The sequence below is a fragment of the Cervus canadensis genome, chromosome 1, assembly GCF_019320065.1.
Source record: "Cervus canadensis isolate Bull #8, Minnesota chromosome 1, ASM1932006v1, whole genome shotgun sequence".
In the NCBI taxonomy this organism is placed as follows: domain Eukaryota; kingdom Metazoa; phylum Chordata; class Mammalia; order Artiodactyla; family Cervidae; genus Cervus; species Cervus canadensis.
Window position 1 is genome coordinate 88,464,770 of NC_057386.1, and position 26,797 is coordinate 88,491,566.

A 26,797-nucleotide genomic window follows, 5' to 3' on the forward strand; every position below is an offset into this window, starting at 1 on the left:
CATCAGTGATAATTTCCCTTTTTCCTTTTCCAGCCTGTAATTTTCCTTTTTTGTAATATCTTTGGTTTTGGTATCAGGGTGATGATTGCCTCATAGAATGAGTTTGAAAGTGTTCCTTCCTCCACAATTTTTTAAAAGAGTTTCAGAAGGAAGGATAGACATTAACTTGTCTCTAAATGTTTGATAGAATTAACCTGTGAAGCCATCTGGCCCTGGGCTTTTGTTTTTGGGGAGATTTTTGATCACAATTTCAATTTCAATGCTTGTGATTAGCTTGTTCATAATTTCTGTTTCTTCCTGATTCAGTCTTGGGTGTTTGAACTTTTCTAAGAATCTGTCCATTTCTTCCAGGTCATCCATTTTATTGGCATATTTGCTTGTAATAGTCTCTTATGATCCTTTGTATTTCTGCACTGTCTGTTGTAACCTCTCCTTTTTCATTTCTCATTTTGTTGATTTGGTTCCTCTTCCTTTTTTTCTTGATGAGTCTGGCTAATTGTCAATTTTGTTTATCTTATCAAAGAACTGACTTTTTAGTTTTATTAAACTTTACTATTGTTTTCTTCATTTCTTTTTCATTTTTTTTCTGCTCTGATCTTTATGATTAGTACCCTTCTAACTTTGAAGTTTTGTTGTTGTTGTTGTTGATGTTGTTCTTTTTCCAGTGGTTTTAAATATAAATTAGGCTGTTTATTTGGTGTTTTTCTTGTTTCTTCAGTGTATTACTGTAAGCCTATACAAATTTTAGAATAATTTGTTCTAATTCTGTGAAAATGCTATTGGTGTTTTGATAGAGATTACATTAAGTCTGTAGATTGCCTTGGGTAGTGTGTTTATTTTAACAGTGTTAATTCTTTCAGTCCATGAGCTGACTCTGTCTTTCCATTTATTTGTATACTCCTAAATTTCTTTCAACAGTATCCTTTAGTTTTCTGAGGGCAGATTTTTATGACTCCTTAGTTAACTTTATTCTCAGGTGTTTTATTCTTTGTTTGCTTACTTCACTTATAGTCTCTAGGTCTATCCATGTTGCTGCAAGTGGCATTATTTCATTCTCTTTTATGGATGAGTAGTATTCCATTGTGTGGAATTTCTCTTTATGATATTTACTTAAATATCACACACACACACACACACATACATACATACATACCATATCTTCTTTATCCATTCCTCTGTTGATGGATATTTAGGTTGCTTCCATGTCTTGGCTATTGTAAATAGTACTACTATGAACACTGCAGTGCATGTATCTTTTCAAATTAGAGTTTTCTCTGGATATATGCTCAGGAAGGGGATTGCTGGATCATCATACTCAATAATAAAAAGCTGAAAGCATTCCCTCTAAGATCAGAAACAAGACAAGGATGCCCACTCATGCTACTTTATTGAATGTAGCTTTGGAAATCCTAACCATAGCACTTTGAGAAGAAAAAGAAATAAAAATAATCCAAATTGGAAAAGAAGACATAAAATGGTCACTGTTTGCAGATTACATGATGCTATACACAGAAAATCCTAAAGATGCTATCCAAAAGCTACTAGAGCTCATCAATAAATTCAGTAAGATTTCAGGGTACAAAGTTAATATGCCAAAATCTGTTGCATTTCTATAAACTAACAATTAAATATCATAAAGAGAATTTAAGGGAACAACCCCATTTGCCATCACATCAAAAATAGTAAAATATCTAGGAATAAATCTACCTAAGGAGATAAAAGGCCTATACTCTCAAGACTATAAAATCTGATGAAAGAAATAGAAGACAGTAGAAACAGATGGAAAAAATATGCTGTGGTTTTGGATGGGAAGAATCAATATTGTTAAAATGACCACACTACTCAAGACAGTCAATGCAACCCCTATCAAATTACTAATGGAATTTTCCACAGAACTAGAACAAAAATTTTAAAATTTGTATGGAAACAAACAAAAAAAATACCCTAAATAGTGAAAACAATCTTGAGAAAGAAGAATGGAGCTGGAAAAATCATGCTCCCTGAGTTCAGACTACACTACAAAGCCAAACAGTATGGTACTGGCACACAGACAGACTTATAGATCAATGGAACATGATAGAAATCCTAGAAATAAATTTGGGCATTTGTGGTCATTTAATCTGTGGCAAAGGAGGCAGTAATATACAGTGGAGAAAAGACAGTCTTTTCATTTAAGTGGTGCTGGGAAAACTGTACAATTGCATGTACAAAAATGACATTAACAAGTTATCTAACACCATACAAAAATAAACTCAAAATGGATTAAGGACCTAAATCTTTAAGACTTGATACTCTAAAACTCCTAGAGAGAAATATAGGCAGAACACTCTTTGACATAAATAGCAGCACTGTATTTTTGGATCTATCTCCTAGAGTAATGGAAATAAAAACAAAAATAAACAAATGGGTCCTGATTAAACTTAAAGGCTTTTGCATAGCAAAGGAAACCATAAGCAAAATGAAACAGCAACCTGCAGAATGGGAGAAAATATTTACAAGTGACAAGGGATTGATTTCCTCAATATAGAAACAGCTCATACAGCTCAATATAAAAAACATAAACCAGCCAAATTAAAAAATGGGCAGGTGACCTAAAGAGACATTTCTCCAAAGAACTCATACAGATGACCAAGGAGCACATGAAATGATACTCAACATCACTAATTATTCAAAAAGAAGAAATCAAAACTACAGTAAGATATCACCTTTCACTAGTCAGAATGGCCATCATTAAGAGTTCTACTAATAGTAAATGCTAGAGAGAGTATGGGGAAAAAGGAAGCTTCCTCCACTGCTGGTGGAATGTAAATTGGTGCAGCCACTATGGAGAACAGTATGGAGGTTCCTAGAAAAACTAAAAATAGAGTTACCATATGGATTTTATTCTTCAGTTTGTTAATGTGGTGTATCACATTGATTTATTTGTGTATATTAAGACATCTTTGCATTTTTAGTATAAATCCCACTTGATCATGATATATGATCCTTTTAGTACTGCTGGATTCAGTTTGCTAGGGTTTTGTTCAGGAGTTTTTGCATCTATGTTCATCAGTAATATTGGCCTGTAATTGTGTGTGTGTGTGTGTGTGTGTGTGAGATCTCTTTGTTTGGTTTTAGTATCAGGAACATGGTCACTTCGTAGAATGAGTTTTGAAGCATTCTTTCCTCTGCACATTTTTTGAAATAATTTGTGAAGCAAAGTTCTTTATAATGTTTGGTATAATTCACCTATGAAGCCACCTGGTCATTGATTTTTGTTGGGAAGTTTTTGTTTTTGTTTTTTTTAATTATTGATTCAGTTTTATTATTGATACTTGTTTTGTTCATATTTTCTGTTTTCTTACTGATTCAGACTTTGGAGACAGTACATTTATAGGAATTTATGCATTTCTTTTAGGTTGTCCATTGACATATAATTGTGAGAGGGTAACAGGCAGGAAGGCCAGAGGTCTCCAAACAGAGGAAATAGGCTGCAAGTGCCAGACATTTTTATCTCCCTTAAGCGGCAGGAGGAAACAAACTGGTGATATTTTTTCCTTCTCTATACAAATTTAAAAGGAGGTTTCTCTTAAAATGCTGTGTTGCCATGACATCTGGTTTCACCTGAAGCTAACTATTCTCAACCCTTGAGTTAACCAATACATTTTTTCTTATGGAAGTGTTTGTCTTAAGCTATGTTAATATGCTATGCATTTACCCCAGACTCTGTCTTCAAGTCACTTAGAACCTACTTGACAAACCAGTGTGTTATACTCAGATATTGTTCCCCTAATCTATGTAAGTGAAACTATTTGTATGGTAATCTGCCCTTCTACAAGATTCAGGTCAATTGTTTTATGGCCTGGGATGAATCATCTGGTGCCAGGATTATCACAAAATGCAATTTATGGATGAGGAGCCTGGTGCCATTCTGAGTTTTAAGACATTCCTTTCTTTTCATTAACAGACTGCTAGTGACTATATAACATCCAGCTGAAGACGAGCAGGGGGCACTCTTTCTGCCCCCTTCTGATGCCTATGTCAGAAGCTTTCTCTATCTCCTTTATACTTTAATAAAACTTTATTACACAAAATGTCTGAGCGATCCAGCCTCGTCTCTGGCCCCGGATTGAATTCGTCTCCTCCGGAGGCCAAGAATCCCAGCGTCTTATCGTTCAGCAACAACCTTTCGATTTTAATAGTCTCTTATGATTCTTTGCATTTCTATGAGTCAGTTGTAACATCTCTTTCATTTCTGATCTTATTTATTTGTGTCCACTCCCTTTGATTCTTGATGAGTCTGGCTAAAAGCTTATCAATTATGTTTATCTTTTCAAAAAACCAGGTTCTAGTTTAATTTATCTTTTCTGTTTTTTTTTTTTTTAAGACAGTATTTATTTCTGCTCTGATTGTTATTATTTCTTTTTTGCTGACTCTGCATTTGTTATTGTTATTTTCCTTTTTCCTTTATCTGTGCAGTTAGATTGCTTGATATTTTTCTTATTTCCTGGGGTAGGCATCTATCAATATAACTTCCCTTTTAGAATTGCATCTGCTGTATTTTGTAGATGTTTGATCATTTTGTTTCCAATTTTATTTGTCTCCAATTATTTTTATATTTTCTTTTTGATTTCTTCAGTGATCCATTCACTGGTTGTTTAGTAGAATATTATTCAGCTTCCACGTGTTTGTTTGTTTGTTTTTTTCCTGCAGTATTTTCATATAATGGACTTCTGGTCTCATAATGTCATGATTGGAGAAGATGTTTGAAATGATTTCAGTCTTCTTAATTTCATATCTGAGGGATGACCTTATGGGTATTCTTGGTTGTAGTTTTTTTTTTTTTTTTCCCCCCATCACTTTAAATATATTGTGCCACTCCTTTCTGGCCTGCAAATTTTGTGCTGAAAAGTCAACTGAGAGTCTTATGGGAGTTCCCTTGTATATCACCTTACTTTGCCTAATTCTCTGTGCTTATTTGTGTATATTAGTTAGCTTTGATACATTTCCCAATCTTGTTAGTTAGAATTAGTTTTACATAGGAAATGTTCCGTGGGGCCCAGCAGCACAGCCACCCCTGCTCACCAGAAATATATGCTCTAGGGGTGGCCCCGATGTGGGATAAATGGGCCCTTCTGTTGGGACTGGGTCAGCTATCTGGTGTGCAGTTAAGAAGAGCTGTTCCCTGACTTGGCTGGTGCCTGTGCAGTGACCTGTGGGGCCATGTCCCAGCAGAGCTGGATTTGGGCCTGGGTGAACTGGCTACTGGAAAGATGGGTAAGTGCAGCAGGCACTGCACACTGGTCGCCTTCTGCTGCCTGCAGCTGTCTCTCCCATCAGGAAGCTTCCATAAGCCTCATATCCTTATCAGTCAGAGGGTAGACAGATTGAAAACCACAATCACAGAAAACTAATCAATCTGATCACATGGAGCACAGCCTTGTGTAACTCAGTGAAACTACAAGCCATGCTGTGTAGGGTCACCCAAGACGAACAAGTCATGGTGGAGAGTTCTGACAAGATGTGGTCCATTAGAGAAGGGAATGGCAAACCACTTCAGTATTCTTGCCTTGAGAACTTCGTGAACAGTATAAAAAGGCAAAAAGATAGGACACTGAGAGATGAACTCCACAGGTCGGTAGGTGTCCAATATGCTACTAGAAAAGAGGGAAGAAATAACTCCAGAAAGAATGATGAGATGGAGCCAAAGTGAAAACAACGCCCAGTTGTGGATGTGACTGGTGATGGAAGTAAAGTCTGATGCTGTAAACAGCAAAATGCATAGGAACCTGGAATGTTAGGTCCATGAACCAAGGTAAATTAGAAGTAGTAAAACAGGAGACAGCAAGAGTAAACGTCGACATTTTAGGAATCAGTGAACTAGAATGGACCGGAATAGGAGAATTTAATTCAGATGACCATTATATCTACTACTGTGGACAAGAATCTCTCAGAAGAAATGGAGTAGCCCTCATAGTCAACAAAAGAGTCCTGAATGCAGTACTTGGATGCAATTTCAAAAATGACAGAATGATCTCTGTTTGTTTCCAAGGCAAACCATTCAGTATCAAAATAATCCAAGTTTATGCCCCAACCAGTAATGCTGAAGAAGCTGAGGTTGAATGGTTCTATGAAGACCTACAAGACCTTCTAGAACTAACAGACAAAAATTATGTCTTTTCATCATAGGGGACTGGAATGCAAAAGTAGGAAGTCAAGAGATACCTTGAGTAAATGGCAAATTTGGCCTTGGAGTACAAAATGAAGCAGGGCAAAGGCTAACAGAGTTTTGCCAAGAGAATGCACTGGTCATAGAAAACACCCTCTCCCAACAACATGAGTGGACTCTACACATGGACTCACCAGACGGTCATTATCGAAATCAGATGGATTATATTATTTGCAGCCAAAGACGGAGAATCTCTGCAGATGGAGAATCTACAGCCAGCAAAAACAAGACTGGAAGCTGACTGTCACTCAGATCATGAACTCCTTATTGACAAATTCAGACTTAAATTGAAGAAAGTAGAGAAAACCCCTATACCATTCAGTTCAGTTCAGTTCAGTTCAGTCGCTCAGTTGTGTCTGACTCTTTTCGACCCCATGAACCGCAACAGGCCAGGCCTCCCTGTCCATCACCAGCTCCCGGAGTCCACCAAACCCACGTCCATTGAGTTGGTGATGCCATTCAGCCATCTTGTCCTCTGTTGTCCCCTTCTCCTCCTGCCCACAATCTTTCCCAGCATCAGGGTCTTTTCCAATGAGTCAGCTCTTCGCATCAGGTGGCCAAAGTATTGGAGTTTCAGCTTCAACATCAGTGCTTCCAATAAACACCTAGGACTGATCTCCTTTAGGATGGATTGATTGGATCTCCTTGCAGTCCAAGGGACTCTCAAGAGTCTTCTCCAACACCACAGTTCAAGAGCATCAATTCTTCCGTGCTCAGCTTTCTTCTATAGTCCAACTCTCGCATCCATACATGACCACTGGAAAAACCATAGCCTTGACTAGACGGACCTTTGTTGGCAAAGTAATGTCTCTGCTATGCTGTCTGGGTTGGTCATGACTTTCCTACCAAGGAGTAAGCGTCTTTTTATTTCATGGCTGCAATCACCATCTGCAGTGATTTTGGAGCCCAGAAAAATAAAGTCAGCCACTGTTTCCACCGTTTCACCATCTATCTGCCATGAAGTGATGGGACCGGATTCCGTGATCTTAGTTTTCTGAATGTTGAGCTTTAAGCCAGCTTTTTCACTCTCCTATTTCACTTTCATCAAGAGGCTCTTTAGTTCTTCTTCACTTTCTGCTATAAGGGTGGTGTCATCTGCATATCTGAGATGACCTAAGTCAAATCACTTGTGATTATACAGTGGAAGTGACAAATAGAGCCAAGGGATTAGATCTGATAGACAGAAGGCCTGAGGAATTATGGACAGAGGTTTGTGACACTGTACAGGAGGCAGTGATCAAGACCATCCCCAAGAAAAAGAAATGCAAAAAAGCAAAATGGTTGTCTGAGGAGGCCTTACAAATAGCTGAGAAAAGAAGAGAAGTGAAAGGCAAAGGAGAAAAGGAAAGATATAAGCATCTGAATGCAGAGTTCCAAAGAATAGCAAGGAGAGATAAGACAGCCTTCCTCAGTGATCAATGTGAAAAATAGAGGGAAACAATAGAATGGGAAAGACTAGAGATCTCTTCAAGAAAATTCGAGATACCAAGGATATATTTCATGCAAAGTTGGGCACAGTAACGGACAGAAATGTTATGGAAATAACAGAAGCAAAAGATGTTAAGAAGAGATGGCAAGAATACACTGAAGAACTATACAAAAAAGATATTCATGACCCAGATAACCACGATGGTGTGATCAGTAGACTAGATCTGGACATCCTGGAATGCAAAGTCAAGTTGGCCTTAGGAATCATCACTACGATAAAGCTAGTGGAGGTGATGGAATTCCAGTTGAGCTATTTCAAATCCTAAAAGATGATGCTGTGAAAGTGCTGCACTCAATATGCCAGCAACTTTGGAAAACTCAGCAGTGGCCACAAGACTGGAAAATGTCAGTTTTCATTCCAATCCCAAAGAAAGGTAATGCCAAAGATTGTCCAGACTACCACACAATGTACTCATTTCATATGCTAGCAAAGTAATGCTCAGAATTCTCCAAGCCAGGCTTCAACAGTACACGAACTGAGAGCTTCCATATGTTCAAGCTGGATTTGGAAAAAGCAGAGGAACCAGAGATCACATTGCCAACATCCATTGGATCATACAAAAAACAAGAGAATGCCAGAAAAAGCTTCTATTTCTGCTTTATCAAGGTTGCCAAAGCCTTTGTGTAGATCACAACAAACTGTGAAAAATTCTTCAGGAGATGCAATTCCAGACCACTTTACCTATCATCTGAGAAACCTATATGTAGGTCAAGAATCAATAGTTAGAACCTGACATAGAACAACAGACTGGTTCCAAATTGGGAAAGGAATACGTCAAGGCTGTATATTGTCACCCTGCTTGTTTAACTTATATGCAGAGTACATTGTGAGAAATGCTGGGCTGGGTTAAGCACAAGCTGGAATCAAGAATGTCTGGAGGAATATCAGTAACCCCTGATACGCAGGTAATACCACCCTTATGGAGAACGTGAAGAAGAACCAAAGAACCTATTGATAAAAAGGGAGAGTGAAAAGCTGTATTAAAACTCAACATTCAAAAAATAAAGGTCATGGCATCTGGGCCCATCACTTCATGGCAAATAGACTAGGAAACAGTGGAAACAGTAGCAGACTCTTATTTTCTTGGGCTCCAAAATCACTGCCGATGGTGACCACAGGCATGAAATTAAAAGACGTTTGCTCGTTGGAAGAAAAGCTATGACCAACCTAGACAGCATATTAAAAAGCAGAGACATTATTTTGCCAACAAAGGTCTGTCTAGTCAAGGCTATGGTTTTTCCAGTAGTCGTGAGTGGATGTGGCGGTTGGACTATAAAGAAAGCTGAGCACCAAAGAATTGATGCTTTTGAACTGCGGTGTTGGAGAAGACTCTTGAGTCCCTTGGACTGCAAGGAGATCAAAGCAGTCAATCCTAAAGGAAATCAGTCCTGAATATTCATTGGAAGGACTGATGCTGAAGCTGAAACTCCAGTACTTTGGCCACCGGATGCAAAGAACTGACTCATTGGAAAAGACCCTGATGCTGGGAAAGATCGAAGGCAGAAGGAGAAGGGGACGACAGAGGATGAGATGGTTGGATGGCATTGCTGGCTCGGTGGGCATGAGTTTGAACAAGCTCTGGGAGTTGGTGATGGACAGGGAAGCCTGGAGTGCTGCAGTCCATGGGGTCACAAAGAGTCAGATATGACTGAGTCACTGAACTGAACTGAACTAACTATGGGGCCTAGGAGTTCTGAGCTGGTACTCTCCTGCTGATGGGTGGTGTTGAGTCCTGATGTGACTCGTGGGTGCCAAGGGGTCTCGTTGCTACTTCTGGCACACTAGTGGGCATAGTGGAAGGAACTGATGCAGAATTCAGGTCTTTTCCTCCTTGTGGAGAATTTCTGCAATTTTGAAACATGCTGGGACATAGGACCCTTTGCTTCAGAGCTGCTATGCTTGTACTTGGACAGACATCTCCTTGTGCAACAAAATACAAGGAAACTATAAGGGACTAAAAATAACTGCATATATTTGCAATTATGGCAAATTCTGGATTAAAGATACGAAAAGACCATAGAAGGTGAACTGCCACTTCTGGGAGCAAATCAGTGTGTTGGGAGCAAAAGGTTACTAGGCATGTCCGCTGTACTCAGAACCACAGAGGGGTGGCAAACCGCCTAAGCCACACTTCGGGCCCAACCCCTAGACACCTCTCTGCTCTCAATCCCATCCAACGGACTAGCTCATCTGCCCATTAGGGAGTGAGCTAACAAGGGAACCTGTTACTTGTTCTCGAAGAGGCCTTGCTGCAGTAGAAGCCCCAATAAAAACCTTTCCTGAATTTCTTATCTGGGCTCTAATCAATCTCCATTGATTAAGGAGGCCAAGAACCCTGGCCAGTAACAAATTAACTCTTCTTCCATTTGTGGGTGACCTATCTGGGGAACGGGTCTTGCTTGGTCCACATATCCACTCCTCCTACTCTTCTCACTGTGTATCCTTCTGTATATTGAATTAAAGAAGGTCTTTCTGCTGGTCTTCAGGTTGTTCTCACCTACAGCTCCTCTGTAAATAATTGTCATTTTGGTGCACCAGCGAGAGGGCATGAACTCGGGGTCTTTTTATTCCACCATCTTGGCCACTCTTCCTAAGTTAGTTCTTAAACAACAACTCTGTTACAAAATTGTTTGGAAAATTGCTGACACATCTGCTTTTTAACGTAATTATGTCATTTTAGTATTAGGGCTTGTATACTCAAATTATATCTTTTTATCCTTAATTAATAGTCTCTTTGAAAAAAATATTATGTAGTTTATGTTGAATCCTCAGTGTTTTGAAATGGAATTAGAAAGTTTTTATTTGTTTAAAAGACTCCACAACTGTTTAGAAAACTATGAGACTACAGAAATTACAGAACACTGAAGTGTATTATGAAGATTGGTAAGACTGAGAGGTTACAAAACTGAGGACATGATGCAAGTGGTCGGAGATGAGAAATATTCACTCATTAATATTATCCATGATGATCAGGGTATTAAAGTTGAGGTAAGGAGACATTCCAGGTTTTAAGAAATACAGCTGCTATTAAGGCAGGTAGAATTGAGAAATAGGCCAGGTTACATTGTTATCTATATAACTCTTATTCTAGATCGCCATAGCTATGGCCTTGGCTGTGCCTCCAGAATCTACAAACAGGAATTAGTACTTTCTTTCCATTAAAAAAAAAATAAATAAACTTAAGTAGATGACATCTGCTAGGATACTTAACATATGGGTTTGCTGCACAGATCTCTCTTTTCAGAAAGGGAGCATTTCTAGAGGGAGCCAGGGCTTATGGAATCTGGTCACCATTGTTTTAGTCAATGTCAACAAGTCCGATTATTCAGTCTTATGAAACAAAATGCTTGATTTGTTGAATGTAAAGTAGGTATGTGGAATTTTGTGAAGTTTAAAAAATTGAGTCACTGACTACCATTCTTGTATTTTTATTAAAGTATTAATAAGCAAATTTAAATGAATGGTAATGAAAATGACTGAATAATTTAGAGGGGAAAAAAAACAGTTATCACTTATTTGTTAAAATAGTTCTTGTGGGAAGACTTCCTAGAATGGTTATATAAATATGCCTTTGTTTCTGATTCAATCTAATTTTCTTAATTACTTTTTATATAATATTTTTATGATTCTGAACTTTTTGTTATTCAATAGGTTTAGTTTTTCTCACATTTGTTTTGGTTATATTTTCTCTTTCTGGCTTCTTAGTAGTCTATGATTTTTAAAAATAGTATGAATAGGAGTGTTTGACCAATACTTTTTCGTGGTTATACCTGGTTTACATATTTTAATTCTGGAGAAGATTTCATTCTCAAACTTTTTTAGTGTCCTGAACTGAAAAAGATTTAAAAAGTCATAAGTCATTCATTACATGACAAGTAATAAGTCTTTTTTGTTACCATCCCAAATGGGGAAATAGCATGTCCTATATTTTTAAAAACTGGTAATTTAACTGAGTGGACCCTTTTTCAAAATAATTTCTTTATCAAAATTTTATTCATTGTTAAATAGGAAACAATGTTGTAATATAAAGGAACAGCTAGCATAGAGAGAGGTAAACTGATTTCTTTCTCCTTGATATATGAAATTCTATACTTTTTCCTGGTTTTGTAATCTTAGGTAGATTATATTTTGTCCAAAAGAGACTAGTTATATATTGTCCTTTCCACAAAATTAATACTTGTTTTTTGGAAAGGCTAATATACTGATAAGATTGAGGCACCACAGTCTCCTCACGTTTAAAATGCTTACTTTCTTATTAAAGAAACTGTCCAGTCTTAATTAAAAAAAATATTGACAAGTAAAATAGAAAAAAACGTTTCAGTTTTAATTGTAGTTTAGACAAAGAGACCTAGTTTGATTCTTTTGGAATACTCGAAGTTTTTGAGACCCAGATCATTCTTTCTGTCATTTAGAATTTTAAATCTATATACATATAATCACTGCAACTTAATTACATCAAGTGAACTATGTTTCGATATGTATCATGGTAAAAAGAATATATAAATCCCTACATCTTAGCTATTTGTGATATTTGAGTTATTTTATATCTTGCTCTGCATGTTTTCATTCAGCATATTAATAGATAAAATTTGAATGCCTTGACCGAGAATCTGAACTTTTGAAGGTCAGACAATTTAATGATAAAGGTAATATATTAAGAAATAAGAAGCTGTTTCCTGTGCTTAATGAAATGAATTTTAGAAATATCATGTACTTAACAATCACTTCTAGATAGGTTTACAAAGATAAAAATTACTACAAATCATGACTTAACAATCAAACTGTTTTACAGTGCTGATAAAGTTTAAGAAAATAGGAAGATAGTTTTAGTATAGCATGGATGTGAAACTCTGCATGTAAATCTTTTGTTAAGGAACTATCTTGTGTTTTCTGTGACAAATTTAAAATTCCTTATTTAATCAGGTAAATAACTCAGATGAATTCAGTTTAATTACCTATTTCATATTTAGTGTGTATTTTAAAAGTTACTAAATGAAGAAGCTAAGATCCAGAGAGGCTCCATGATTTCTTTTTTGTTTGGGGTGGGGGGTGAAGATCATAATATTTGTTTGTTATAGGACCAGAAGCAAAGTGGAGCTTTGGGCGTTCCTACTGCTGTGTTCTCACTTCAAACTAGACTATACTATTTTAATGTATATAAACATTTTATCCCCTACCCCTAAAGATGCCTGTATTCCTTATCCTAGATACTTTTAAGTATGTTAGTTTACATGGCAAAGGGAAATTAAGGTTGAAGATGGAATTAAGGGTGTTAATCAATTAAATTTCCATCCAGAAGAATAACTGGATTACCTAGGTGTGCCCAATGTAATTATGAGGTGGAGAGAAGCCCAAATTAGCCAGGTGTTCCCAATGTAGTTAGGAAGCTCCTAAACTGTGGAAGAGGGAGGTGGAAGAGCAGAGTCACAGTAATGGCCTGGGAGAAAGCCGTAGCTAGCTTTTGTTGTCTTTGAATATGGACCAAGAGGGCTATGAGTCAAAGAACGCAAGCAAATTCTAGAAAGGTAAAAAGCCTAGATTCAGATTCTCCCCAGAGCCACAGAAAGAAGGCGACCTTTCAGAAACCTTGATTTTAGTTCGGTGAAGCCTGTTTCAGATCCGTGACCTCTGGAAAGGTTAGTGAGACGCTAAGTCTTGTTGTTTGTGCCCACTAAATTTATAGTAGCTTGTTACCATAGAACTTGGAAACCAATACGAGTGAGAAATAGAAATATGATGTAAATTGTAAATTGAATGATTTCTACACCTAAGGAATCTCGTTAAGGGAAAATTAAGAATAAAAAGGCTCTATGTGGATTCTTTCTCTGTTTTAGGGTTCACAAATAAGTTTGTTTTCTTTCCCAGTTCTTTCAGCTCAGTGTGCATAATTCAGTGGGTAGATTTTTATCTAGAGTTGGAGAATAACATACATTGGTTTTGCTGTCTTCTTAAGGTTTCTTTTAGAACCTGTATGGCCTACTTTGTTTGAAAACAAGTTTCCTGCTCTATCAATTCATGGTTGTGCCTTAAGAACTTTATTATTTATCTTTCAAAAAAAAAAAGAACAAAACTGCAAAATAGGAGTAATGCTACTTATATCATAGATAAGGTTAGGATTTTCTCTTTGAAGACTTCATGTGGTAGAAAAATTCATTTGTATTTTTAATTTTTAGAATAGATGTAGTATATAGAAAAGTTCTGCTGCTTTGATCTTATTCATAGAAGACAGGTTTTCTAAAACTACCTTGTTGTCTTTTTTCTTTATTTTTGTTCAGACACTTAAATTTGCTTTATTGGGGATTATTTGTGTTCACTGCTATTTTCATGACAGCTTAAGAACTGTAGCAGTGACCTCCTGATTCAACTGTGGTTATAATAGCTTCCACCGTTTGTTTCCTGGGTCCCTCTTAGCAGTCATGGTGAAAACAGTTTCATAAAGACTGGGCATATTTGATTTCTTGGAAAGATTCCTGAGAACATTGTCACATGAAATTTACCAAAGTCTGTATCTGGTACGAAAGGCTTTTATTGAGATTCAAACAGCAGGGTGGGTAATTTGGCACAGCTGGAAAACAGGCCAACTTCCCACAACAATATGTCCTCTCGTTGTTAGCCCTTCGTAGTGGCTGGTTCGTTTTCTTGTAGGAGTTACACCAAATGGTGTCACAATAGAAAGGATGTACCTCAGAGACACTTTGTAATTGTGACTTTTGTCTTTAATATAACATGATATACAACTTTTAAAATTGAAAATTAATTTTAGTCAAACTAGACTCTTCCCTTCCTTTTATATCTGTCATCAGGATTAGAAACCTTAAAAACTATAAAGACTCATTACTCTCATGTTAATTGATAGATTTCCAATTGATAGATTAAATTCCAGTGATTTAGTGCCTGGACTTATGACATTATTTATGAAACAAAAAAACTAAATTTGTTAATTACTAGGAAGATCCACTGTAGAACATGTTGACAATAACTTTCTTTATTTGGATGGCTTTCTTTGGTTATGCAAGGATATGCTGAACAATTTTATTTAATGCTGGTGTTGTATAATGAAGCATTTGGCTGATCTTTGTCCCTGGTCCCTGGAATTTCCCAAGCAATAGGAGTACCTTTGTTGTTAAGGTGGACACCTGGGACCACACCTGAGTTTATGCTAACAAGTTGACTCATGGGCCCTAGATAGTTTCATCATGGGGGATGACCATGCTGAGAACACCAGCCTGGTGACTAGATGAGTGACTTTGAATCACACGATATAGACCTGACATCCTAACCTTAGAAGGAAAGGGGAACTGGAGATAGAGTTCAGTTACACAGCCGATGATTCAATCATGCCTCCATAACGAAATTTCAATAAAATTCTGGATGTCTGAAGCTTGGATGAGCTTACTTGTTGGTGATATCAATGTTTCAAGAGGGTGATGTGTCCTGAGGATGCAGAAGCTTTGCATCTGGGACCCTCCCAAAACTCCCCTATGCATCTCTTCCTTTGCTGCTGCTGCTAAGTCACTTTAGTCGTGTCCGACTCTATGCGACCCCATAGACGGCAGTCCACCAGGCTCCGCCGTCCCTGGGATTCTCCAGGCAAGAACGCTGGAGTGGGTTGCCTTTGGCTGGCTCTTATTTATATTTTTTAATAACAAAACTATAATCATAAGTGTGTGTTTTCCTGAGTACTGTGAGCCATCTCAGCCAAGTATTGAGCCTGAGGGGGTAGTGGGAACCCCAGAACTTGTAGACAACTGGTCAGAAGTATTGGTAACCTGGGGACCCCAGAGATGGTAGCTATGTGTTAAATGGGGAGAGTCTTATAAAGGACTGTGCCCTTAACTTGTGAAGTTTAAGTTAACTCCAGGTAATTTATGTCATAATTGAATTATAACCAATTAGAACTTGATACCTAGAAATATGTATCACCTTATGTATATCTACGTCATAGAGTTAATTTTGCTGTTTAATTTAGAACTTTGATTTTTTATCCTCATACATAATATACTGAACTAACAATGCTTTAAAATAATTTTCAATAGATTTAAAATAGTTGTATTCTAATGAAAAAGCATGTGGGAAGGAATTCTCCTAGTCTTCTGATGAAACTAAAATTGTTTATTCTTTAATTATTCTAATGCTTGCTTCCATTCACAACAAAATTTGACAAAGAATGCTGAGATGGTTACTTGATAATCCTAATAAGGTACTGATATACATACTGTCACTAGGTTAAGGTATGCCATTTACCTAATCGTATCCTAAATCATTTCTGTATCCTGGACTCAGGAACTATTGTGATGACAGATTGTTCTTTGATTATCATCCAAATACCTGCTACCATTCATTATATTGTTAGAATTAAACACTAAAAAGTTGCTTGATATTCTTTTAAATTGAAACAAAATGGTCATGATACAGATACTAATATTACCTTTACTATTGATGAGGAAATTGAGGCATAAAAAGTTTATGTAAATTATGAAGGTTACAGAAGTACTGGGTGACAGACCCAGTAATCAATCCCAATCCACCTTGCTGTGTCCCTGACCACTGAACATTTCATTGGCTGGTTGTATTTACATCTTACTTTTATAAGGTGATGATAATTTTCAGACTCTGTTGCAATTAAAATGTAATTGGATACGTTGGATTCAGTGTCAATGATTCAGTTTTAGTTCATAGAGCATCTGTTATGTGTCACATACTGGGCAGGTACTGGGGGTACAGCTCAAAGTTAATAGAATTATTTTACTTTACTTCAGAGAAGACCGTGTGCACCAGATATTCCTGTTAGACCTAACTTTTCCCAACACACTCACTCATTGAGAAAATTCTAGACTTGATTTTCTTTGTACCTTTTGTGTCTGTGGTGAGAAGCCAGGAAGAGATAAAAGGAGGTAAGAGAAGCAAAGTCAATTCAGACTAGAAAAAATACAATAGAAGGACTGCATAAAACTGATAACTTTATTTATTCACATTTTCACATCCTATTTTTTAGTCCTTTGCAGTTAGAAAAATCAATCTATTTAAATTTCAGTGGGATTTCACATTTCTGAGGTTGTGTTACCAGAACTTTCTCATATTTAAGATTCCTTTGACCTTACACATTTCTTTATTCATTTTTTCCTTCTCTTGGCCATTTGAGATCATTGAGGCCCCAAATTCTGGCTCTCCCACTACCCCAAATTCCATAATCTATTGCTTTTGACTTTTCTTCTCTCCCTCTCTCTCTGTGTCACACAAACACACACACACAGTTAAGGAAAAGCTGATTTTTCACATAGAATAACATATAAAGCTGCTTCAAATGTAAACTATTTTTGAGCTTTCACAGGGACTCAGTGTCAAACTTAGATCACAAGAAGACTGGAACATAAAAATCTACAAAATATTTAGCTAAATCATATTATAGATTAATATTTGGTACAATATAATGTATATTCTTAAATTTTGTGCCTTCATGAAATTGGAGGTTCTTTTTTTTCTAAATGTAGTACTATGTACGTTATAGTAATTACTTCACTGTATATTATATATATTTCATCAATGGGCATATTATATTTTAAATCATTTATAATTTGTGCAGTTGCTCTATGTTGGCATAGAGAAATTGGTCCATCAAAGTGGGGATTCAAAAAAAGTAATTTTATGCCATTTGTCTCAAGAAATTGTTAAGATACTTTGAAATTATTTACATGGTAACTGAAGTGGATAATTGAGATAGCTACGTGAATTACTTCAGAAAAGTTTATTTTAATCAACTGTATATATTTTTATTTGATTTTATAACTATTTGACCTAATAATTTAGGTAATATTTTAACTTTTTAGTAGTCCTATACATTTATCATGTGAGCTTCCATTTAAGGACTATTAAATAAAAATAATATTATTTAAAAATAAAGCTAAAAGGCAAATATAAAGTAAGAATACTTAATTTAACAAAATTAACTTTACCTCAAAACCAAAAGATAAATCTGTTGTGCTCTAGCAATAGTTTATTTAAACTTCCTTTTCTAAGTGTTCATTAACAAAAAAAAGTTTAGGAGAGGATTAAAGGAAGATGTATCAGTTGTTTCAATTCCCTTCAATCTTCCTGTCAGATCAATAAAATATAGGTAGGTATCTGCTGGGGGAAGCCTGCTGGGCAGGTTGATGGAACTTGGAAGCTTTGCTCACTACTGAGTCTCTGTGAAGAAACATATTGGTTGGGGAACTTTTGGGCAATGTACTGTCTAAATTCTTAGTACTAAATATTAAGGAATATACTATCTACATGGTAGTTAGAAAAGTGTTCACTATTTGTTTTTTTATTATATGTTTATACATTGTTTACTTTTGCCTTGATGCATTATATCACGTAATTTAAGGAAGAAAGCAAAAGCGTAATTTTAATGAGGGGATAAAACAAAAAGTAGACAAATAATAGAGAACTACTCATGGTATTTGGTGAAAACATTATAAACATAGCAGTTCATTTTTATGTGTTCAATGCAATTTTAGGCAATGGTTTCAAAAATTAGATAAAACTATATACAAATTTATAGGAAAGAATAAATGTCCTGGAACAATCAAGAAAGGTATTAGAAGTATATTAAGTGGATATTTGCTTTGCCTGATACTGAAACTTACTACTACATGGTTGTAATCAAAATGGCATGGCATTGGCACAAGAGTAGAAAAGCAGATTAGTTTAACACAGTAGGAATTCAGACATAAAATCAAGTCATAAGAGACTTAAAATAACAGATAAAATGATAGTACATTTTAGTGGAAAAACAAGTTATTTAATGAGAGATGCTTGTTTCTCTCTCTGGGAAAGACTTTAACAACTCTGAGGTTTCAGAAGATCAAAGGTAAAAATGTAATAGTAAAGCAGTAAACTGTTAGTCCAATATAGAAAAATTCTTTGAAAAGAAGAGAGAAAAATAAGAAAAGATAAATATATTTGGGAATTGAAGAATGAAAATTTGAGGGTTACGATTATACCAAAGTCAAAAGGAAGACTATTGACTAGGAAAAATTACATTGTCTATGACAGTTTGGTCAGTATTTCCAATATGCTAATGACTTATAAATTAAAAAGATAAAAATCATAGTTGAAAAAAATGGGTACAGAGAATGTCTATGCAGGGAATTCTATCTGTATGGAATTATCCCAAAAATTATTCACCATATTGGAATTCACATCACTATTTACGGTGTTGAATTTATTAAAATAGCACATTTGCATATAAATTTGTTTATGATTTAGCCTTTGTTTAAGTATATTCAACATATAATTTAATATTGGTTTCAGGTGTACAACATGATGATTCTATATTTATTTACATTGTGAAATCACCACCACAGTAGGTATTGTTATACTGCCTGTCACCATTATATAGTTAGAAAACTTTTTTTTTCTTTTCCTCTTGTCATAAGGACTTTTACTCTCCCAGCAATTTTAAAATAGGTGATACGTATTGTTTAGTATAGTCACCATATTATGTACTACATCATCATAAATTATTTTATAACTGCAAGTTTGTACATTTTGATCTCTTATACTCATTTTGCCCAACCCCTCACTTTAAGGTCCTTAGAACTAGCAATAACAATTCTGTTCTCAGTATCTATGAGCTTGTTTTTTATTCCCTTCTTTCTTGTCCTTTTTTAAGATGTTACATATAGAATATTTGTATGTCTGTCTCTGACATTTTTCACTTAGCATAATGCCCTCCAGATCCATTCATGTTTTTGAAAATGGCAGGATTGCATTCATTTTTAATGGCTGAAAAGTATTTCATTATATGTACTTGCAGATTTCCCCAATATGAAAGCAAATTCTTCCTGTTAAATACCTCATAAGCAGAAATGGCATAAGGTGAAGCGGTTACCTTTTTGCATAAAATTGAATATCCTCTTTGGATATCTTTCATATAACAAAAAGAAGTACCAGTGCGGGTCTTTTGTGAAAGTGAAGCTGTGAAAACAAACTTTCTAAAAGTGAGGGTTACCTGTATCAGTTCAGTTCAGTTCAGTCGCTCAGTTGTGTCCAACTCTTAGCGACCCCATGAGTCGCAGCATGCCAGGCCTCCCCGTCCATCACCAGCTCCTGGAATTTACTCAAACTCATGTCCATTGAGTCCATGATGCCATCCAGCCATCTCATCCTCTGTCGGCCCCTTCTCCTCCTGCCCCCAATCCCTCCCAGCATCAGGGTCTTTTCCAATGAGTCAACTCTTCGCATGAGGTGGCAAAAGTATTGGAGTTTCAGCTTCAGCATCAGTCCTTCCAATGAACATCCAGGACTGATCTCCTTTAGGATGGACTGGTTGGATCTCCTTGCAGTCCAAGGGACTCTCAAGAGTCATCTCCAACACCACAGTTCAAAAGCATCAATTTTTCGGCGCTCAGCTTTCTTCACCATCCAATTCTCACATCCATACATGACCACTGGAAAAACCATAGCCTTGACTAGATGGACCTTTGTTGGCAGAGTAATGTCTCTGCTTTTTAATATGCTATCTAGGTTGGTCATAAATTTCCTTCCAAGGATTAAGCGTCTTTTAATTTCATGGCTGCAATCACCATCTGCAGTGATTTTGGAGCCCCAAAAATCAAGTCTGACACTGCTTCCATTGTTTCCCCATCTATTTCCCATGCAGTGATGGGACCAGATGCCATGATCTTAGTTTTCTGAATGTTGAGCTGTAAGCCAATTTTTTTACTCTCCTCTTTTACTTTCATCAAGAGGTTCTTTAGTTCTTCTTCACTTTCTGCCATAAGGGTGGTGTCATCTGCATATATGAGATTATTGATATTTCTCCTGGCAATCTTGATTCCAGCTTGTGCTTCTTCCAGCCCAGCGTTTCTCATGATGTACTCTTCGCGACCCCATGGACTGCAGCATGCCAGGCTTCCCTGTCCATCACCAACTCTCAGAGTTTGCTCAGGCTCATGTCCTTCGAGTCGGTGATGCCATCCAACAATCTTGTGCTCTGTCATCCCCTTCTCTTCCTGCCTTCAATCTTTCCCAGCATCAGGGTCTTTTCCAGGGAGTCAGTTCTTCTCACTAGGTGACCAAAGTATCGGAGTTTCAGCTTCAGCATCAGTCCTTCCAATGAATATTCAGGATTGATTTCCCTTAGGATTGACAGCTTTGATCTCCTTGCAGTCTAAGGGAGTCTCAAGATTCTTCTCCAACAGCACAGTTTAAAAGCATCAGTTCTTTGGTACTCAGCTTTCTTTATAGTCCAACTGTCACATCCATTTATGACTACTGGAAAAACCATAGCTTTGACTAGATGGACATTTTTCGACAAGATAATGTCTCTGCTTTTTAACATGTTGTCTAGGTTGGCCTAGATCTGTTAGAGTGCCTGAAGAACTGCAGATAGAGGTTCGTGATATTATACTGGAGGGAGTGATCATCCGCAAGAAAAAGAAATGCAAAAAGGCAAAGTGGTTGTCTGCGGAGGCCTTACAAATAGCTGTGAAAAGAAGAGAAGTGAAAGGCAAAGGAGAAAAAGAAAGATATAAGCATCTGAATGCAGAGTTCCAAAGAATAGCAAGGAAAGATAAGAAAGCCTTCCTTGGTGATCAAGGCAAGGAACTGGAGGAAAACAATAGAATGGGAAAGACTAGAGATCTCTTCAAGAAAATTCGAGATACCAAGGGCACATTTCATGAAAAGATGGGCTCAATAAAGGACAGAAATGGTATGGACCTAACAGAAGCAAGATATTAAGAAGAAGTGGCAAGAATACACAGAAGTATACAAAAAAGGTCTTCATGACCCAGCTAACCATGCTGGTGTGATCAGTAGACTAGAGCCAGACATCCTGGGATGTGAAGTAAGTGGGCCTCAGGAAGCATCACTATGAACAAAGGTAGTGGAGGTGCTGGAATTCCAGTTGAGCTATTTCAAATCCTAAAAGATGAAGCTGTGATGGTGCTGCACTTAACAGGCCAGCAAATTTGGAAACCTCAGCAGTGGCCACAGGACTGGAAATGGTCAGTTTTCATTCCAATCCCTAAGAAAGGCAATGCCAGAGAATGCTCAAACTACCACACAATAGCGCTCATCTCTCACACTAGCAAAATAATGCTCCAAATTCTCCAAGACAGTCTTCAACAGTACATGAACCGAGAATTTCCAAATGTTCAAGCTGGATAAAGGAAGGCGTAGGAACCAGAGATCAAATTGCCAACATCAATTGGATCCTAGAAAAAGCAAGAGGATTGGTATTTATCCTTCTTTGAATGTTTGAGACATCACCAGTGAAATTATATGGCCTGGAATTTTGTATTGGGAAGTTTTAGATTTCTTATACAATCTCTTTTACTAGTGATTGGCTTATTTGGATTTTCTATTTTTCATTATTCATTCTTAGTGGGTTGTATATTTCCATGAATTTATTCATTTCTTCTAGGCTGCCTGTTTTATTGGCATTTAATTGTTTATAGTAATATCTTCTGATCTTTTGTAATTCTATGGTATCAGTTTTAATATCTGTTTCATTTTTTATTTTGTTTATTTGAGCCCTCTCTTTCTCTTTGTCAGTTCAGCTAAATGTTTGTCACTTTGCTTATCTTTTCAGAGAGGTAGCTCTTAGTTTCACTGATGTTCTCTGTATCCGTTTTAGTCTTTGTTCATTTACTTATGCTCTCTCCGCTTTGTTATTTCCTGTCTTCTACTAACCTTTGGATTTTGTTTGATCTTTTTCTAGTTATTTGAGGTAAAATATTATATTGTTTACTTGAGATGTTTCTTGTTTCTTGAGGAAGGAATATATGCAATTCTATGTATTTCCCTCTTAGAAGTACTCTTGTTGTATCGTATAGATTTTGGTATATTATATTTGCATTTGATTTTGTTTGCAGATATCTTTTGATTTCTTCTCTGGTTTCTTCAGTGACCAGTTTATTTTTCAGTAGCATGTTGTTTAATCTCCATATATGTGTGAATTTTCCAGTTGTGAGTGATTTCTAGCCTTGAATCGTTGGGGTTGGAAAAGATGCTTGATATGATTTGAATCTTAGATTTATTGAAAGTTATTTTTTTGCTTAACATATGGTCAATCTGTATATGATATGCAGAATATATCATGCTAAATGCCAGGCTGGATGAAGCATAAGCTGAAATCAAGATTGCTGGGAGAAATATCAATAACCTCAGATAGGCAGATGACACCACCCTTATGGCAGAAAGTGAAGAAGAACTAAAGAACCTCTTGATGAACGTGAAAGAGGAGAGTGAAAAAGCTGGCTTAAAACTCAATATTCAGAAAACCAAGATCATGGCATCCAGTCCCATCACTTCATGGCAAGTAGATGGCAAAACAATGGAAACAGTGAGAGACTTTATTGTTTGGTTCTCCAAAATCATTGCAGATAGTGACTACAGCCATGAAATTAAAAGACACTTGCTCCTTGGAGGAAAAACTACGACCAAGCTAGACAGCATATTAAAAAGCAGAGACATTACTTTGCCAACAAAGTTCCATCTATTCAAACCTATGGTTTTTCCAGTAGTCATGTAAGGATATGAGATTTGGACTATGAAGAAAACTGAGTGCCAAAGAATTGATGCTTTTGAACTGTGGTACTGGAGAAGACTCTTGAGAGTCCCTTGGATTGCAAGGATGAAATGGTTGAATGGCATCACTGACTTTATGGACATGAGTTTGAGTAAGCTCCAAAAGTTAGTGACAGACAGGGAAGCCTGGCATGCTGCAGTCCATGGGGTCACAAAGAGTCAGACATGACTGAGCAACTGAAATGAACTGAACTGATGATTGATCTAGGAGAGTATTCCATGTTCACTTGAGAAAAATGTGTATTCTGTTGCATTTGGATGGAATCCAAATCTGAATCAGTGAAAGTGGAAGTCGCTCAGTCATGATCGACTCTTTGCGACCCCATGGACTATGCAGTCCATGGAATTCTGCAGGCCAAAATACTGGAGTGGGTAGCTTTTCCCTTCTCCAGGGGATCTTCCCAACCGAGGGATTGAACCCAAGTCTCATGCATTGCAGGCAGATTCTTTACCAGCTGAGCCATAAGGGAAGCCCAAGAATACTGGAATGGGTTGCCTATTCCTTCTCCAGCAGATCTTCCTGCCCCAGGAATCGAGCCGGGGTCACCTGCATTGCAGGCGGTTTCTTTACCAACTGAGCTATGGATGGAATTCTCTGTATGTATTAAGGCTGTTGTGCTGTGCCTAGTCACTCAGTTGTGTCTGACTCATTGTGACCTGATAGACTGTAGCCTGCCAGGCTTCTCTATCTATGGGATTTCTCCAGGTGAGAATACTGGAGTGTGTTTCCATGTCCTTCTCCAGGAGTCTTCCCACCCCAGGGATCGAACCTAGGTCTCCTGCATTGCAGGTGGATTCTTTACCATCTGAGCCACCAGGGAAGCCCATTAAGACTGGTAGATCTAACATATTGTTTCCTTAGTGATTTTCTCTGGAAAAATCTTTGTTGTCAGTGGGTGTTAACGTTCCCTATTACTATATTGCTGTCTCTTTCTCTACTTAGGTTGTTTAATATTTCTTTTATATATTTAGGTACTCCTGTGCTGGCTGCATACATATTTACAAATGTCATATCCTTTTGTTGGATGGACCTCTTGATCATTATGTAATGCCCTTCTTTGTATTTTATTATTCTTTTGTTTTAACCTCTATTTCATCTGATATAATTACAGTTACCATAGCTGCTTTCATTTAGTTTTCACTTGTGTGAAACATCTTTCTCCATTCTTTTACTTTCAGTTTATGTGTCTCCTTACATCTGAAGTGAACTTCTTGTAGGCAGTTTATAGATGTCTTGTTTTTATCATTTTTATATTCAATGTATTTTTCTTGGAGAATTTAGTCCATTTAAATGTAATTATTGACACACCTGTCATTTAAACAATGTTCTGGCTGTCTTTTTAGTTGCTCTCTGTTCCGTTATCATTCTCTTGCTCTGTTCCTTTGTAGTTTTATTACTTTCATAGGTAGTATTCGTAGATTCAGTTCTCATTATCTTTTATGTGTCTACTATAGGTTTTTTGTAATTACGATGAGTTTTACATATCATAACCTATATTTATACAACAATGTATTTTAAACTAGTAACAACTTACGATTGACATATTCTAAAATATTGAAGTTTTACTTTTCACCTCCAGTTCAGATTTTGATGTTACATTTTACATTTTTTGTCTGCTGTGTCCTTTTTTATAGTTTTAAATACTAATAGTACTTTTGGCTTTTAATCTTCATACTTCATACTTCAAAGTTTTATAAATCATTAATCTACTACCTCTTCTATATATTTATCTTTACCAATGAGATTTATACTTTCACAAGTTATTACTAATTAGTGCCCCTTTCCATTTAAAAATATCCCTTAACAGTTTCTTGTAAGGCTAATTTAGCGTTGATAATTCCCTTAGCTTTTGCGTGTCTGGAAAATTCTTTATCTCTCCTTCAGTTTGAATGGTAATGTAGAGTATTCTGTGTTAGGTAGAGTATTTCTGATGGAAAGATTTTTCTTTCAGGACTTCAAATATATCACACCAATCTCTTCTGACCTACAAATTTTGTGATGAAAACTCTGATTGTATTCTTATGGAAGTTCCCTTGTGTGTGTGACAAGTTGGTTTTCTCGTGCTGCCTTTAAGATTCACTCTTTTAGATTCTAACATTTTAATTATAATGTCTTGGTGTGGATCTCTTTGGCTTACCTAATTATTAAGTCTCTGAGCTTCCTGCATCCAGATATCTGTTTCTTTCCCCAGCCTAGGGAAGATTCAGCCACTATTTTTTTGAGTAAAATTTCTCTTTCTTCTTCTGTTAGGAGTCCTACAATGCAAGTATTAGTCTGCTTGAGGTTGTCCCATAAGGCCCTTAAACTATCTTGACTTTTCACATTTCTTTTTGCTGCTCTGATTTGGTGAATTTCAGTGCTAATGGACCTGAACACAAAAAGTGGCCTTTTTATCAGAAAGACTGGGGATGTGCTTCATTTTGCTATCTGTGCAGTGCAGTGGGCATGGTAGTCTACCAAGAACTCTACAAATGTTATAGTTCATGGGACTTAAGAATGCAAACCCTCCTGGCCTCCAGAGCTGAACATTCAAGCTGGGAGGGGTGGCAGGCTTGAGTTATAGTTGAAAAAACTGAGGCAGACATGTACAAAAACTTCCCTGCAGGAGATTCTATTTCTGTGGAGTGTGGCTGAAACAGAGTCCAGAAATGCAGAAATGGCAGCACACCCTAAGGAAAAAAGGAGAAAAGAAAAAAAAAAAAAAGTAACGTTGTCCACTGGCTTTAACAAGGCTAAAGATAGTGCTGCTGGCTGGGGATTTAAGATGCCATGGAGAAAAAAGAAAAAAAGTAGGAGTGCCTGCTGTCCACTGGCTTTAATAAGTAGAGGACAGTGTGAACAGGGCCTCTGCCAGTGCCTCACTCCCTGGAGAGTGTCCCAGCAGGCCTGTGCCCAGCAGGTGAACACTGTCAAATTAGCAAATGAATCTGTGCTTCAGCTGGTAAAGAACCTGCCTGCCAATGCAGGAGATGTAAAAAAGGTTCTGTCACTGGGTTGGGAAGATCCCATGGAGCAGGAAACAGCAACTCACTCCAGTATTCTTGCCTGGAAAGTCCAATGGACAGAGGAGCCTGATGGGCTACAGTCCTTGGGGTTGCAGAGTCAGACCCAACTAGCATGCACACGTACCACTGAGCATTTTTCAAACTGCTGCCTTTGCACCAAGCCATAGGGTGAGTGGATCTGCTTGCAAACCCTTTAAAAGCAGATTATCAGTTTGCTATCACCCTTTGAGCACCTTTGGTTTTCAGACTGAGATGTTTTGGGGCCTCATCTCTCACATGCTGGTCTGAAGAGTTGGAATACCTGATGTGGAGAGAACCCTTTGCTTCTCAGAGAGAGGCTCTGGATTTGTGGGTCTCCTCCTGATTGTGGATGCTGTGCCAAGTGTGGGGATTATGGCAAGACTGTATCTAGGAGTCTCTTACCCACCTCAGCATGACTTTTTTCTCATTTGATGTAATGGAGCTGTTCAACTAGTTTTCTGGTATTTTCAGAGAGAACTATTCCATATATAGCT